This window comes from Eschrichtius robustus, unplaced genomic scaffold (assembly GCF_028021215.1).
Source record: "Eschrichtius robustus isolate mEscRob2 unplaced genomic scaffold, mEscRob2.pri scaffold_26, whole genome shotgun sequence".
Classification (NCBI taxonomy): Eukaryota; Metazoa; Chordata; class Mammalia; order Artiodactyla; family Eschrichtiidae; genus Eschrichtius; species Eschrichtius robustus.
The window spans coordinates 9,272,707-9,290,041 of record NW_027175249.1 but is presented as its reverse complement, the minus strand read 5'-3'; positions in this window follow the sequence as shown (position 1 = coordinate 9,290,041).

The following is a 17,335-nucleotide window of genomic DNA, read 5'->3' as shown; positions in this document are numbered from 1 at the left end:
ATCACAGTGCTACAGAATTCTGGTCATCACAATATTCCATAACCGTGTCATCACAATGCTCTATGAACCCTGTCATCACAATGCTCCACGACATTTGTCATCACAATGATGCATGACCACATTCATCACATTGCTTCATGACCACTGTCATCACAATGCTCGATGACCATTGTCATCACAATGCTCCATGCCGTTGTCATCAGAATGCTCCTTGGCCCCTCTAATCACAATGGTCCATGACCTTTTTATCACAATGCTCCAGAATTCTTGTCATCATAATGTTCCATGGCCGTGTCATCACAATGCCCCATGAACCCTGTCATCACAATGCTCCATGGCCCCTGTCATCCCAGTGCTCCATGATATCTTTCTTCACAATTCTAGATGACCACTGTCATCACAAAGCCCCATGACACCTGCCTTCACATTTCGCCATGGCCCTTGTCATCGCAATGCTCCATGAACCGTGTCATCACAATATTCCAGGACACATGTCGTCACAATGATCCTTGACTACATACATCTGAATACTCCATGGCCTATGTATTCACAATTTTTCATGGCCCCTGAAATCAAATTGCTCCATGTTCCCTTTCTAACAATGCTCCATGACCACTGTCAACACATTGTCCCATGACGCCTGTCATCATAATGCTCCATGGCCCCTTTCATCACTATGCTCCATGAACCCTGTCTTCACATTGTTCTAAACAATTGTCATCACAGTGCTCCATGACTCCTGTAATCACAATGCTCCATTCCCTTTTCATCACAGTGCTACAGAATTCTGGTCATCACAAAATTCCATAACCGTGTCATCACAATGCTCTATGACCCCTGTCATCACAATGCTCCACGACACTTGTCATCACAATGATCCATAACCACATTCATCACAATGCTTCATGACCACTGTCATCACAATGCTCGATGACCCTTGTCATCATAATGCTCCATGCCCTTGTCATCAGAATGCTCCTTGGCCCCTCTAATCACAATGGTCCATGCCCTTTTATCACAATGCTCCAGAATTCTTGTCATCATAATGTTCCATGACCGTGTCATTACAATGCCCCATGACCCCTGTCATCACAATGCTCCATGGCCCCTTGTCATCCCACTGCTCCATGATATCTTTCTTCACAATTCTAGATGACCACTGTCATCACAAAGCCCCATGACACCTGTCTTCACATTTCGCCATGGCCCTTGTTATCGCAATGCTCCATGAACCGTGTCATCACAATATTCCAGGACACTTGTCGTCACAATGATCATTGACCACATTCATCTGAATACTCCATGGCCTATGTATTCACAATTTTTCATGGCCCCTGAAATCAAATTGCTCCATGTTCCCTTTCTAACAATGCTCCATGACCACTGTCAACACATTGTCCCATGATGCCTCTCATCACAATGCTCCATGGCCCTTTCATCACTATGCTCCATGATCCCTGTCTTCACAATGTTCTAGAACAATTTTCATCACAATGCTCCATGACCCCTGTAATCACAATGCTCCATTCCCTTTTCATCACAGTGCTACAGAAATCTGGTCATCACAATATTCCATAACCGTGTGATCGCAATGCTCTATGACCCCTGTCATCACAATGCTCCACGACACTTGTCATCACAATGATCCATGACCACATTCATCACAATGCTTCATGACCACTGTCATCACAATGCTCGATGACGCTTGTCATCATAATGCTCCATGCCGTTGTCATCAGAATGCTCCTTGGCCCCTCTAATCACAATGGTCCATGCCCTTTTATCACAATGCTCCAGAATTCTTGTCATCATAATGTTCCATGACCGTGTCATCACAATGCCCCATGACCCCTGTCATCACAATGCTCCATGGCCCCTGTCATCCCACTGATCCATGATATCTTTCTTCACAATTCTAGATGACCACTGTCATCACAAAGCCCCATGACACCTGTCTTCACATTTCGCCATGGCCCTTGTCATCGCAATGCTCCATGAACCGTGTCATCACAATATTCCAGGACACTTTTCGTCACAATGATCCTTGACCACATTCATCTGAATACTCAATGGCCTATGTATTCACAATTTTTCATGTCCCCTGAAATCAAATTGCTCCAGGTTCCCTTTCAAACAATGCTCCATGACCACTGTCAACACAATGTCCCATGACGCCTGTCATCACTATGCTCCATGGCCCCTTTCATCACTGTGCTCCATGATCCGTGTCATCACAATGTTCTAGAACAATTGTCATCACATTGCTCCATGACCCCTGTAATCACAATGCTCCATTCCCTTTTCATCACAGTGCTACAGAATTCTGGTCATCACAATATTCCATAACCGTGTCATCACAATGCTCTATGACCCCTGTCATCACAATGCTCCACGACATTTGTCATCACAATGATCCATGACCACATTCATCACAATGCTTCATGACCACTGTCATCACAATGCTCGGTGACCCTTGTCATCACAATGCTCCATGCCGTTGTCATCAGAATGCTCCTTGGCCCCTCTAATCACAATGGGCCATGCCCTATTTATCACAATGCTCCAGAATTCTTGTCATCATAATGTTCCATGGCCGTGTCATCACAATGCCCCATGATACCCGTCATCACAATGCTCCATGGCCCCTGTCATCCCACTGCTCCATGATATCTATCTTCACAATTCTAGATGACCACTGTCATCACAAAGCCCCATGACACCTGTCTTCACATTTCGCCATGGCCCTTGTCATCGCAATGCTCCATGAACCGTGTCATCACAATATTCCAGGACACTTGTCGTCACAATGATCCTTGCCCACATTCATCTGAATACTCCATGGCCTATGTATTCACAATTTTTCATATCCCCTGAAATCAAATTGCTCCATGTTCCCTTTCTAACAATGCTCCATGACCACTGACAACACATTGTCCCATGACGCCTGTCATCACAATGCTCCATGGCCCCTTTCATCACTATGCTCCATGATCCCTGTCTTCACAATGTTCTAGAACAATTGTCATCACAATGCTCCATGACCCCTGTAATCACAATGCTCCATTCCCCTTTCATCACAGTGCTACAGAATTCTGGTCATCACAATATTCCATAACCGTGTCATCACAATGCTCTATGACCCCTGTCCTCACAATGCTCCGCGACACTTGTCATCACAATGATGCATGACCACATTCATCACTATGCTTCATGACCACTGTCATCACAATGCTCGATGACCATTGTCATCACAATGCTCCATGCCGTTGTCATCAGAATGCTCCTTGGCCCCTCTAATCACAATGGTCCATGACCTTTTTATCACAATGCTCCAGAATTCTTGTCATCATAATGTTCCATGGCCGTGTCATCACAATGCCCCATGAACCCTGTCATCACAATGCTCCATGGCCCCTGTCATCCCAGTGCTCCATGATATCTTTCTTCACAATTCTAGATGACCACTGTCATCACAAAGCCCCATGACACCTGCCTTCACATTTCGCCATGGCCCTTGTCATCGCAATGCTCCATGAACCGTGTCATCACAATATTCCAGGACACTTGTCGTCACAATGATCCTTGACCACATACATCTGAATACTCCATGGCCTATGTATTCACAATTTTTCATGGCCCCTGAAATCAAATTGCTCCATGTTCCCTTTCTAACAATGCTCCATGACCACTGTCAACACATTGTCCCATGACGCCTGTCATCACAATGCTCCATGGCCCCTTTCATCACTATGCTCCATGAACCCTGTCTTCACAATGTTCTAAACAATTGTCATCACAATGCTCCATGACTCCTGTAATCACAATGCTCCATTCCCTTTTCATCACAGTGCTACAGAATTCTGGTCATCACAAAATTCCATAACCGTGTCATCACAATGCTCTATGACCCCTGTCATCACAATGCTCCACGACACTTGTCATCACAATGATCCATGACCACATTCATCTGAATACTCCATGGCCTATGTATTCACAATTTTTCATGGCCCCTGAAATCAAATTGCTCCATGTTCCCTTTCTAACAATGCTCCATGACCACTGTCAACACATTGTCCCATGACGCCTGTCATCACAATGCTCCATGGCCCCTTTCATCACTATGCTCCATGATCCCTGTCTTCACAATGTTCTAGAACAATTGTCATCACAATGCTCCATGACCCCTGTAATCACAATGCTCCATTCCCTTTTCATCACAGTGCTACAGAATTCTGGTCATCACAATATTCCATACCCGTGTCATCACAATGCTCTATGACCCCTGTCATCACAATGCTCCACGACACTTGTCATCACAATGATCCATGACCACATTCATCACAATGCTTCATGACCACTGTCATCACAATGCTCGATGACCCTTGTCATCACAATGCTCCATGCCGTTGTCATCAGAATGCTCCTTGGCCCCTCTAATCACAATGGTCCATGCCCTTTTTATCACAATGCTCCAAAATTCTTGTCATCATAATGTTCCATGGCTGTGTCATCACAATGCCCCATGACCCCTGTCATCACAATGCTCCATGGCCCCTGTTATCCCAATGCTCCATGATATCTTTCTTCACAATTCTAGATGACCACTGTCATCACAAAGCCCCATGACACCTGCCTTCACATTTCGCCATGGCCCTTGTCATCGCAATGCTCCATGAACCGTGTCATCACAATATTCCAGGACACTTGTCGTCACAATGATCCTTGACCACATACATCTGAATATTCCATGGCCTATGTATTCACAATTTTTCATGGCCCCTGAAATCAAATTGCTCCATGTTCCCTTTCTAACAATGCTCCATGACCACTGTCAACACATTGTCCCATGACGCCTGTCATCACAATGCTCCATGGCCCCTTTCATCACTATGCTCCATGATCCCTGTCTTCACAATGTTCTAAACAATTGTCATCACAATGCTCCATGCCGTTGTCATCAGAATGCTCCTTGGCCCCTCTAATCACAATGGTCCATGACCTTTTTATCACAATGCTCCAGAATTCTTGTCATCATAATGTTCCATGGCCGTGTCATCACAATGCCCCATGAACCCTGTCATCACAATGCTCCATGGCCCCTGTCATCCCAGTGCTCCATGATATCTTTCTTCACAATTCTAGATGACCACTGTCATCACAAAGCCCCATGACACCTGCCTTCACATTTCGCCATGGCCCTTGTCATCGCAATGCTCCATGAACCGTGTCATCACAATATTCCAGGACACTTGTCGTCACAATGATCCTTGACCACATACATCTGAATACTCCATGGCCTATGTATTCACAATTTTTCATGGCCCCTGAAATCAAATTGCTCCATGTTCCCTTTCTAACAATGCTCCATGACCACTGTCAACACATTGTCCCATGACGCCTGTCATCACAATGCTCCATGGCCCCTTTCATCACTATGCTCCATGAACCCTGTCTTCACAATGTTCTAAACAATTGTCATCACAATGCTCCATGACTCCTGTAATCACAATGCTCCATTCCCTTTTCATCACAGTGCTACAGAATTCTGGTCATCACAAAATTCCATAACCGTGTCATCACAATGCTCTATGACCCCTGTCATCACAATGCTCCACGACACTTGTCATCACAATGATCCATGACCACATTCATCTGAATACTCCATGGCCTATGTATTCACAATTTTTCATGGCCCCTGAAATCAAATTGCTCCATGTTCCCTTTCTAACAATGCTCCATGACCACTGTCAACACATTGTCCCATGACGCCTGTCATCACAATGCTCCATGGCCCCTTTCATCACTATGCTCCATGATCCCTGTCTTCACAATGTTCTAGAACAATTGTCATCACAATGCTCCATGACCCCTGTAATCACAATGCTCCATTCCCTTTTCATCACAGTGCTACAGAATTCTGGTCATCACAATATTCCATACCCGTGTCATCACAATGCTCTATGACCCCTGTCATCACAATGCTCCACGACACTTGTCATCACAATGATCCATGACCACATTCATCACAATGCTTCATGACCACTGTCATCACAATGCTCGATGACCCTTGTCATCACAATGCTCCATGCCGTTGTCATCAGAATGCTCCTTGGCCCCTCTAATCACAATGGTCCATGCCCTTTTTATCACAATGCTCCAAAATTCTTGTCATCATAATGTTCCATGGCTGTGTCATCACAATGCCCCATGACCCCTGTCATCACAATGCTCCATGGCCCCTGTTATCCCAATGCTCCATGATATCTTTCTTCACAATTCTAGATGACCACTGTCATCACAAAGCCCCATGACACCTGCCTTCACATTTCGCCATGGCCCTTGTCATCGCAATGCTCCATGAACCGTGTCATCACAATATTCCAGGACACTTGTCGTCACAATGATCCTTGACCACATACATCTGAATATTCCATGGCCTATGTATTCACAATTTTTCATGGCCCCTGAAATCAAATTGCTCCATGTTCCCTTTCTAACAATGCTCCATGACCACTGTCAACACATTGTCCCATGACGCCTGTCATCACAATGCTCCATGGCCCCTTTCATCACTATGCTCCATGATCCCTGTCTTCACAATGTTCTAAACAATTGTCATCACAATGCTCCATGGCCCCTGTAATCACAATGCTCCATTCCCTTTTCATCACAGTGCTACAGAATTCTGGTCATCACAATATTCCATAACCGTGTCATCACAATGCTCTATGACCCCTGTCCTCACAATGCTCCACGACACTTGTCATCACAATGATGCATGACCACATTCATCACAATGCTTCATGACCACTGTCATCACAATGCTCGATGACCATTGTCATCACAATGCTCCATGCCGTTGTCATCAGAATGCTCCTTGGCCCCTCTAATCACAATGGTCCATGCCCGTTTTATCACAATGCTCCAGAATTCTTGTCATCATAATGTTCCATGGCCGTGTCATCACAATGCCCCATGACGCCTGTCATAACAATGCTTCATGGCCCCTTTCATCACTATGCTCCATGATCCCTGTCATCACAATGTTCTAGAACAATTTTCATCACAATTCTCCATGACCCCTGTAATCACAATGCTCCATTCCCTTTTCATCACAGTGCTACAGAATTCTGGTCATCACAATATTCCATAACCGTGTCATCAAAATGCTCTATGACCCCTGTCATCACAATGCTCCACGACACTTGTCATCACAATGATCCATGACCACATTCATCACAATGCTTCATGACCACTGTCATCAAAATGCTCGATGACCCTTGTCATCACAATGCTCCATGCCGTTGTCATCAGAATGCTCCTTGGCCCCTCTAATCACAATGGTCCATGCCCTATTTATCACAATGCTCCAGAATTATTGTCATCATAATGTTCCATGGCCGTGTCATCACAATGCCCCATGACCCCTGTCATCACAATGTTCCATGGCCCCTGTCATCCCAGTGTTCAATGATATCTTTCTTCACAATTCTAGATGACCACTGTCATCACAATGCCCCATGACACCTGTCTTCACATTTTGCAATGGCCCTTGTCATCTCAATGCTCCATGAACCGTGTCATCACCATATTCCAGGACACTTGTCGTCACAATGATCCTTGACCACATTCATCTGAATACTCCATGGCCTATGTATTCACAATTTTTCATGGCCCCTGAAATCAAATTGCTCCATGTTCCCTTTCTAACAATGCTCCATGACCACTGTCAACACATTGTCCCATGACGCCTGTCATCACAATGCTCCATGGCCCTTTCATCACTATGCTCCATGATCCCTGTCTTCACAATGTTCTAGAACAATTGTCATCACAATGCTCCATGACCCCTGTAATCACAATGCTCCATTCCCTTTTCATCACAGTGCTACCGAATTCTGGTCATCACAAAATTCCATATCCGTGTCATCGCAATACTCTATGACCCCTGTCATAACAATGCTCCACGACACATGTCATCACAATGATCCATGACCACATTCATCACAATGCTTCATGACAACTGTCATCACAATGCTCGATGACGCTTGTCATCACAATGCTCCATGCCGTTGTCATCAGAATGCTCCTTGGCCCCTCTAATCACAATTGTCCATGCCCTTTTTATCACAATGCTCCAGACTTCTTGTCATCATAATGTTCCATGGCCGTGTCATCACAATGCCCCATGATCCCCGTCATCACAATGCTCCATGGCCCCTGTCATCCCACTGCTCCATGATATCTATCTTCACAATTCTAGATGACCACTGTCATCACAAAGCCCCATAACACCTGTCTTCACATTTCGCCATGGCCCTTGTCATCGCAATGCTCCATGAACCGTGTCATCACAATATTCCAGGACACTTGTCGTCACAATGATCCTTGCCCACATTCATCTGAATACTCCATGGCCTATGTATTCACAATTTTTCATATCCCCTGAAATCAAATTGCTCCATGTTCCCTTTCTAACAATGCTCCATGACCACTGACAACACATTGTCCCATGACGCCTGTCATCACAATGCTCCAAGGCCCCTTTCATCACTATGCTCCATGATCCCTGTCTTCACAATGTTCTAGAACAATTGTCATCACAATGCTCCATGACCCCTGTAATCACAATGCTCCATTCACTTTTCATCACAGTGCTACAGAATTCTGGTCATCACAATATTCCATAACCGTGTCATCACAATGCTCTATGACCCCTGTCATCACAATGCTCCACGACACTTGTCATCACAATGATCCATGACCACATTCATCTGAATACTCCATGGCCTATGTATTCACAATTTTTCATGGCCCCTGAAATCAAATTGCTCCATGTTCCCTTTCTAAAAATGCTCCATGACCACTGTCAACACATTGTCCCATGACGCCTGTCATCACAATGCTCCATGGCCCTTTCATCACTATGCTCCATGATCCCTGTCTTCACAATGTTCTAGAACAATTTTCATCACAATGCTCCATGACCCCTGTTATCACAATGCTCCATTCCCTTTTCATCACAGTGCTACAGAATTCTGGTCATCACAATATTCCATAACCGTGTCATCACAATGCTCTATGAACCCTGTTATCACAATGCTCCACGACACTTGTCATCACAATGATCCATGACCACATTCATCACAATGCTTCATGACCACTGTCATCAAAATGCTCGATGACCCTTGTCAACACAATGCTCCATGCCGTTGTCATCAGAATGCTCCTTGGCCCCTCTAATCACAATGGTCCATGACCTTTTTATCACAATGCTCCAGAATTCTTGTCATCATAATGTTCCATGGCCGTGTCATCACAATGCCCCATGAACCCTGTCATCACAATGCTCCATGGCCCCTGTCATCCCAGTGCTCCATGATATCTTTCTTCACAATTCTAGATGACCACTGTCATCACAAAGCCCCATGACACCTGCCTTCACATTTCGCCATGGACCTTTTCATCGCAATGCTCCATGAACCGTGTCATCACAATATTCCAGGACACTTTTCGTCACAATGATCCTTGACCACATTCATCTGAATACTCCGTGGCCTATGTATTCACAATTTTTCATGGCCCCTGAAATCAAATTGCTCCATGTTCCCTTTCTAACAATGCTCCATGACCACTGTCAACACATTGTCCCATGACGCCTGTCATCACAATGCTCCATGGCCCCTTTCATCACTATGCTCCATGAACCCTGTCTTCACATTGTTCTAAACAATTGTCATCACAGTGCTCCATGACTCCTGTAATCACAATGCTCCATTCCCTTTTCATCACAGTGCTACAGAATTCTGGTCATCACAAAATTCCATAACCGTGTCATCACAATGCTCTATGACCCCTGTCATCACAATGCTCCACGACACTTGTCATCACAATGATCCATAACCACATTCATCACAATGCTTCATGACCACTGTCATCACAATGCTCGATGACCCTTGTCATCATAATGCTCCATGCCCTTGTCATCAGAATGCTCCTTGGCCCCTCTAATCACAATGGTCCATGCCCTTTTATCACAATGCTCCAGAATTCTTGTCATCATAATGTTCCATGACCGTGTCATAACAATGCCCCATGACCCCTGTCATCACAATGCTCCATGGCCCCTTGTCATCCCACTGCTCCATGATATCTTTCTTCACAATTCTAGATGACCACTGTCATCACAAAGCCCCATGACACCTGTCTTCACATTTCGCCATGGCCCTTGTCATCGCAATGCTCCATGAACCGTGTCATCACAATATTCCAGGACACTTTTCATCACAATGATCCTTGACCACATTCATCTGAATACTCCATGGCCTATGTATTCACAATTTTTCATGGCCCCTGAAATCAAATTGCTCCATGTTCCCTTTCTAACAATGCTCCATGACCACTGTCAACACATTGTCCCATGATGCCTCTCATCACAATGCTCCATGGCCCTTTCATCACTATGCTCCATGATCCCTGTCTTCACAATGTTCTAGAACAATTTTCATCACAATGCTCCATGACCCCTGTAATCACAATGCTCCATTCCCTTTTCATCACAGTGCTACAGAATTCTGGTCATCACAATATTCCATAACCGTGTCATCGCAATGCTCTATGACCCCTGTCATCACAATGCTCCACGACACTTGTCATCACAATGATCCATGACCACATTCATCACAATGCTTCATGACCACTGTCATCACAATGCTCGATGACCATTGTCATCACAATGCTCCATGCCGTTGTCATCAGAATGCTCCTTGGCCCCTCTAATCACAATGGTCCATGCCCGTTTTATCACAATGCTCCAGAATTCTTGTCATCATAATGTTCCATGGCCGTGTCATCACAATGCCCCATGACGCCTGTCATCACAATGCTTCATGGCCCCTTTCATCACTATGCTCCATGATCCCTGTCATCACAATGTTCTAGAACATTTTTCATCACAATTCTCCATGACCCCTGTAATCACAATGCTCCATTCCCTTTTCATCACAGTGCTACAGAATTCTGGTCATCACAATATTCCATAACCGTGTCATCACAATGCTCTATGACCCCTGTCATCACAATGCTCCACGACACTTGTCATCACAATGATCCATGACCACATTCATCACAATGCTTCATGACCACTGTCATCAAAATGCTCGATGACCCTTGTCATCACAATGCTCCATGCCGTTGTCATCAGAATGCTCCTTGGCCCCTCTAATCACAATGGTCCATGCCCTATTTATCACAATGCTCCAGAATTATTGTCATCATAATGTTCCATGGCCGTGTCATCACAATGCCCCATGACCCCTGTCATCACAATGTTCCATGGCCCCTGTCATCCCAGTGTTCCATGATATCTTTCTTCACAATTCTAGATGACCACTGTCATCACAATGCCCCATGACACCTGTCTTCACATTTTGCAATGGCCCTTGTCATCTCAATGCTCCATGAACCGTGTCATCACCATATTCCAGGACACTTGTCGTCACAATGATCCTTGACCACATTCATCTGAATACTCCATGGCCTATGTATTCACAATTTTTCATGGCCCCTGAAATCAAATTGCTCCATGTTCCCTTTCTAACAATGCTCCATGACCACTGTCAACACATTGTCCCATGACGCCTGTCATCACAATGCTCCATGGCCCTTTCATCACTATGCTCCATGATCCCTGTCTTCACAATGTTCTAGAACAATTGTCATCACAATGCTCCATGACCCCTGTAATCACAATGCTCCATTCCCTTTTCATCACAGTGCTACCGAATTCTGGTCATCACAAAATTCCATATCCGTGTCATCGCAATGCTCTATGACCCCTGTCATAACAATGCTCCACGACACATGTCATCACAATGATCCATGACCACATTCATCACAATGCTTCATGACAACTGTCATCACAATGCTCGATGACCCTTGTCATCACAATGCTCCATGCCGTTGTCATCAGAATGCTCCTTGGCCCCTCTAATCACAATTGTCCATGCCCTTTTTATCACAATGCTCCAGACTTCTTGTCATCATAATGTTCCATGGCCATGTCATCACAATGCCCCATGATCCCCGTCATCACAATGCTCCATGGCCCCTGTCATCCCACTGCTCCATGATATCTATCTTCACACTTCTAGATGACCACTGTCATCACAAAGCCCCATAACACCTGTCTTCACATTTCGCCATGGCCCTTGTCATCGCAATGCTCCATGAACCGTGTCATCACAATATTCCAGGACACTTGTCGTCACAATGATCCTTGCCCACATTCATCTGAATACTCCATGGCCTATGTATTCACAATTTTTCATATCCCCTGAAATCAAATTGCTCCATGTTCCCTTTCTAACAATGCTCCATGACCACTGACAACACATTGTCCCATGACGCCTGTCATCACAATGCTCCAAGGCCCCTTTCATCACTATGCTCCATGATCCCTGTCTTCACAATGTTCTAGAACAATTGTCATCACAATGCTCCATGACCCCTGTAATCACAATGCTCCATTCACTTTTCATCACAGTGCTACAGAATTCTGGTCATCACAATATTCCATAACCGTGTCATCACAATGCTCTATGACCCCTGTCATCACAATGCTCCACGACACTTGTCATCACAATGATCCATGACCACATTCATCTGAATACTCCATGGCCTATGTATTCACAATTTTTCATGGCCCCTGAAATCAAATTGCTCCATGTTCCCTTTCTAAAAATGCTCCATTACCACTGTCAACACATTGTCCCATGACGCCTGTCATCACAATGCTCCATGGCCCTTTCATCACTATGCTCCATGATCCCTGTCTTCACAATGTTCTAGAACAATTTTCATCACAATGCTCCATGACCCCTGTTATCACAATGCTCCATTCCCTTTTCATCACAGTGCTACAGAATTCTGGTCATCACAATATTCCATAACCGTGTCATCACAATGCTCTATGAACCCTGTCATCACAATGCTCCACGACACTTGTCATCACAATGATCCATGACCACATTCATCACAATGCTTCATGACCACTGTCATCAAAATGCTCGATGACCCTTGTCATCACAATGCTCCATGCCGTTGTCATCAGAATGCTCCTTGGCCCCTCTAATCAGAATGGTCCATGACCTTTTTATCACAATGCTCCAGAATTCTTGTCATCATAATGTTCCATGGCCGTGTCATCACAATGCCCCATGAACCCTGTCATCACAATGCTCCATGGCCCCTGTCATCCCAGTGCTCCATGATATCTTTCTTCACAATTCTAGATGACCACTGTCATCACAAAGCCCCATGACACCTGCCTTCACATTTCGCCATGGCCCTTTTCATCGCAATGCTCCATGAACCGTGTCATCACAATATTCCAGGACACTTGTCGTCACAATGATCCTTGACTACATACACCTGAATACTCCATGGCCTATGTATTCACAATTTTTCAAGGCCCCTGAAATCAAATTGCTCCATGTTCCCTTTCTAACAATGCTCCATGACCACTGTCAACACATTGTCCCATGACGCCTGTCATCACAATGCTCCATGGCCCCTTTCATCACTATGCTCCATGAACCCTGTCTTCACATTGTTCTAAACAATTGTCATCACAGTGCTCCATGACTCCTGTAATCACAATGCTCCATTCCCTTTTCATCACAGTGCTACAGAATTCTGGTCATCACAAAATTCCATAACCGTGTCATCACAATGCTCTATGACCCCTGTCATCACAATGCTCCACGACACTTGTCATCACAATGATCCATAACCACATTCATCACAATGCTTCATGACCACTGTCATCACAATGCTCGATGACCCTTGTCATCATAATGCTCCATGCCCTTGTCATCAGAATGCTCCTTGGCCCCTCTAATCACAATGGTCCATGCCCTTTTATCACAATGCTCCAGAATTCTTGTCATCATAATGTTCCATGACCGTGTCATAACAATGCCCCATGACCCCTGTCATCACAATGCTCCATGGCCCCTTGTCATCCCACTGCTCCATGATATCTTTCTTCACAATTCTAGATGACCACTGTCATCACAAAGCCCCATGACACCTGTCTTCACATTTCGCCATGGCCCTTGTCATCGCAATGCTCCATGAACCGTGTCATCACAATATTCCAGGACACTTTTCATCACAATGATCCTTGACCACATTCATCTGAATACTCCATGGCCTATGTATTCACAATTTTTCATGGCCCCTGAAATCAAATTGCTCCATGTTCCCTTTCTAACAATGCTCCATGACCACTGTCAACACATTGTCCCATGATGCCTCTCATCACAATGCTCCATTCCCTTTTCATCACAGTGCTACAGAATTCTGGTCATCACAATATTCCATAACCGTGTCATCGCAATGCTCTATGACCCCTGTCATCACAATGCTCCACGACACTTGTCATCACAATGATCCATGACCACATTCATCACAATGCTTCATGACCACTGTCATCACAATGCTCGATGACCCTTGTCATCATAATGCTCCATGCCGTTGTCATCAGAATGCTCCTTGGCCCCTCTAATTACAATGGTCCATGCGCTTTTATCACAATGCTCCAGAATTCTTGTCATCATAATGTTCCATGACCGTGTCATCACAATGCCCCATGACCCCTGTCATCACAATGCTCCATGGCCCCTGTCATCCCACTGCTCCATGATATCTTTCTTCACAATTCTAGATGACCACTGTCATCACAAAGCCCCATGACACCTGTCTTCACATTTCGCCATGGCCCTTGTCATCGCAATGCTCCATGAACCGTGTCATCACAATATTCCAGGACACTTTTCGTCACAATGATCCTTGACCACATTCATCTGAATACTCAATGGCCTATGTATTCACAATTTTTCATGTCCCCTGAAATCAAATTGCTCCAGGTTCCCTTTCAAACAATGCTCCATGACCACTGTCAACACAATGTCCCATGACGCCTGTCATCACAATGCTCCATGGCCCCTTTCATCACTGTGCTCCATGATCCGTGTCATCACAATGTTCTAGAACAATTGTCATCACATTGCTCCATGACCCCTGTAATCACAATGCTCCATTCCCTTTTCATCACAGTGCTACAGAATTCTGGTCATCACAATATTCCATAACCGTGTCATCACAATGCTCTATGACCCCTGTCATCACAATGCTCCACGACATTTGTCATCACAATGATCCATGACCACATTCATCACAATGCTTCATGACCACTGTCATCACAATGCTCGATGACACTTGTCATCACAATGCTCCATGCCGTTGTCATCAGAATGCTCCTTGGCCCCTCTAATCACAATGGGCCATGCCCTATTTATCACAATGCTCCAGAATTCTTGTCATCATAATGTTCCATGGCCGTGTCATCACAATGCCCCATGATACCCGTCATCACAATGCTCCATGGCCCCTGTCATCCCACTGCTCCATGATATCTATCTTCACAATTCTAGATGACCACTGTCATCACAAAGCCCCATGACACCTGTCTTCACATTTCGCCATGGCCCTTGTCATCGCAATGCTCCATGAACCGTGTCATCACAATATTCCAGGACACTTGTCGTCACAATGATCCTTGCCCACATTCATCTGAATACTCCATGGCCTATGTATTCACAATTTTTCATATCCCCTGAAATCAAATTGCTCCATGTTCCCTTTCTAACAATGCTCCATGACCACTGACAACACATTGTCCCATGACGCCTGTCATCACAATGCTCCATGGCCCCTTTCATCACTATGCTCCATGATCCCTGTCTTCACAATGTTCTAGAACAATTGTCATCACAATGCTCCATGACCCCTGTAATCACAATGCTCCATTCCCTTTTCATCACAGTGCTACAGAATTCTGGTCATCACAATATTCCATAACCGTGTCATCACAATGCTCTATGACCCCTGTCCTCACAATGCTCCACGACACTTGTCATCACAATGATGCATGACCACATTCATCACAATGCTTCATGACCACTGTCATCACAATGCTCGATGACCATTGTCATCACAATGCTCCATGCCGTTGTCATCAGAATGCTCCTTGGCCCCTCTAATCACAATGGTCCATGACCTTTTTATCACAATGCTCCAGAATTCTTGTCATCATAATGTTCCATGGCCGTGTCATCACAATGCCCCATGAACCCTGTCATCACAATGCTCCATGGCCCCTGTCATCCCAGTGCTCCATGATATCTTTCTTCACAATTCTAGATGACCACTGTCATCACAAAGCCCCATGACACCTGCCTTCACATTTCGCCATGGCCCTTGTCATCGCAATGCTCCATGAACCGTGTCATCACAATATTCCAGGACACTTGTCGTCACAATGATCCTTGACCACATACATCTGAATACTCCATGGCCTATGTATTCACAATTTTTCATGGCCCCTGAAATCAAATTGCTCCATGTTCCCTTTCTAACAATGCTCCATGACCACTGTCAACACATTGTCCCATGACGCCTGTCATCACAATGCTCCATGGCCCGTTTCATCACTATGCTCCATGAACCCTGTCTTCACAATGTTCTAAACAATTGTCATCACAGTGCTCCATGACTCCTGTAATCACAATGCTCCATTCCCTTTTCATCACAGTGCTACAGAATTCTGGTCATCACAAAATTCCATAACCGTGTCATCACAATGCTCTATGACCCCTGTCATCACAATGCTCCACGACACTTGTCATCACAATGATCCATAACCACATTCATCACAATGCTTCATGACCACTGTCATCACAATGCTCGATGACCCTTGTCATCATAATGCTCCATGCCGTTGTCATCAGAATGCTCCTTGGCCCCTCTAATCACAATGGTCCATGCCCTTTTATCACAATGCTCCAGAATTCTTGTCATCATAATGTTCCATGACCGTGTCATAACAATGCCCCATGAACCCTGTCATCACAATGCTCCATGGCCCCTTGTCATCCCACTGCTGCATGACATCTTTCTTCACAATTCTATATTACCACTGTCATCACAAAGCCCCATGACGCCTGTCTTCACATTTAGCCATGGCCCTTGTCATCGCAATGCTCCATGAACCGTGTCATCACAATATTCCAGGACACTTTTCGTCACAATGATCCTTGACCACATTCATCTGAATACTCCATGGCCTATGTATTCACAATTTTTCATGGCCCCTGAAATCAAATTGCTCCATGTTCCCTTTCTAACAATGCTCCATGACCACTGTCAACACATTGTCCCATGACGCCTGTCATCACAATGCTCCATGGCCCCTTTCATCACTATGCTCCAT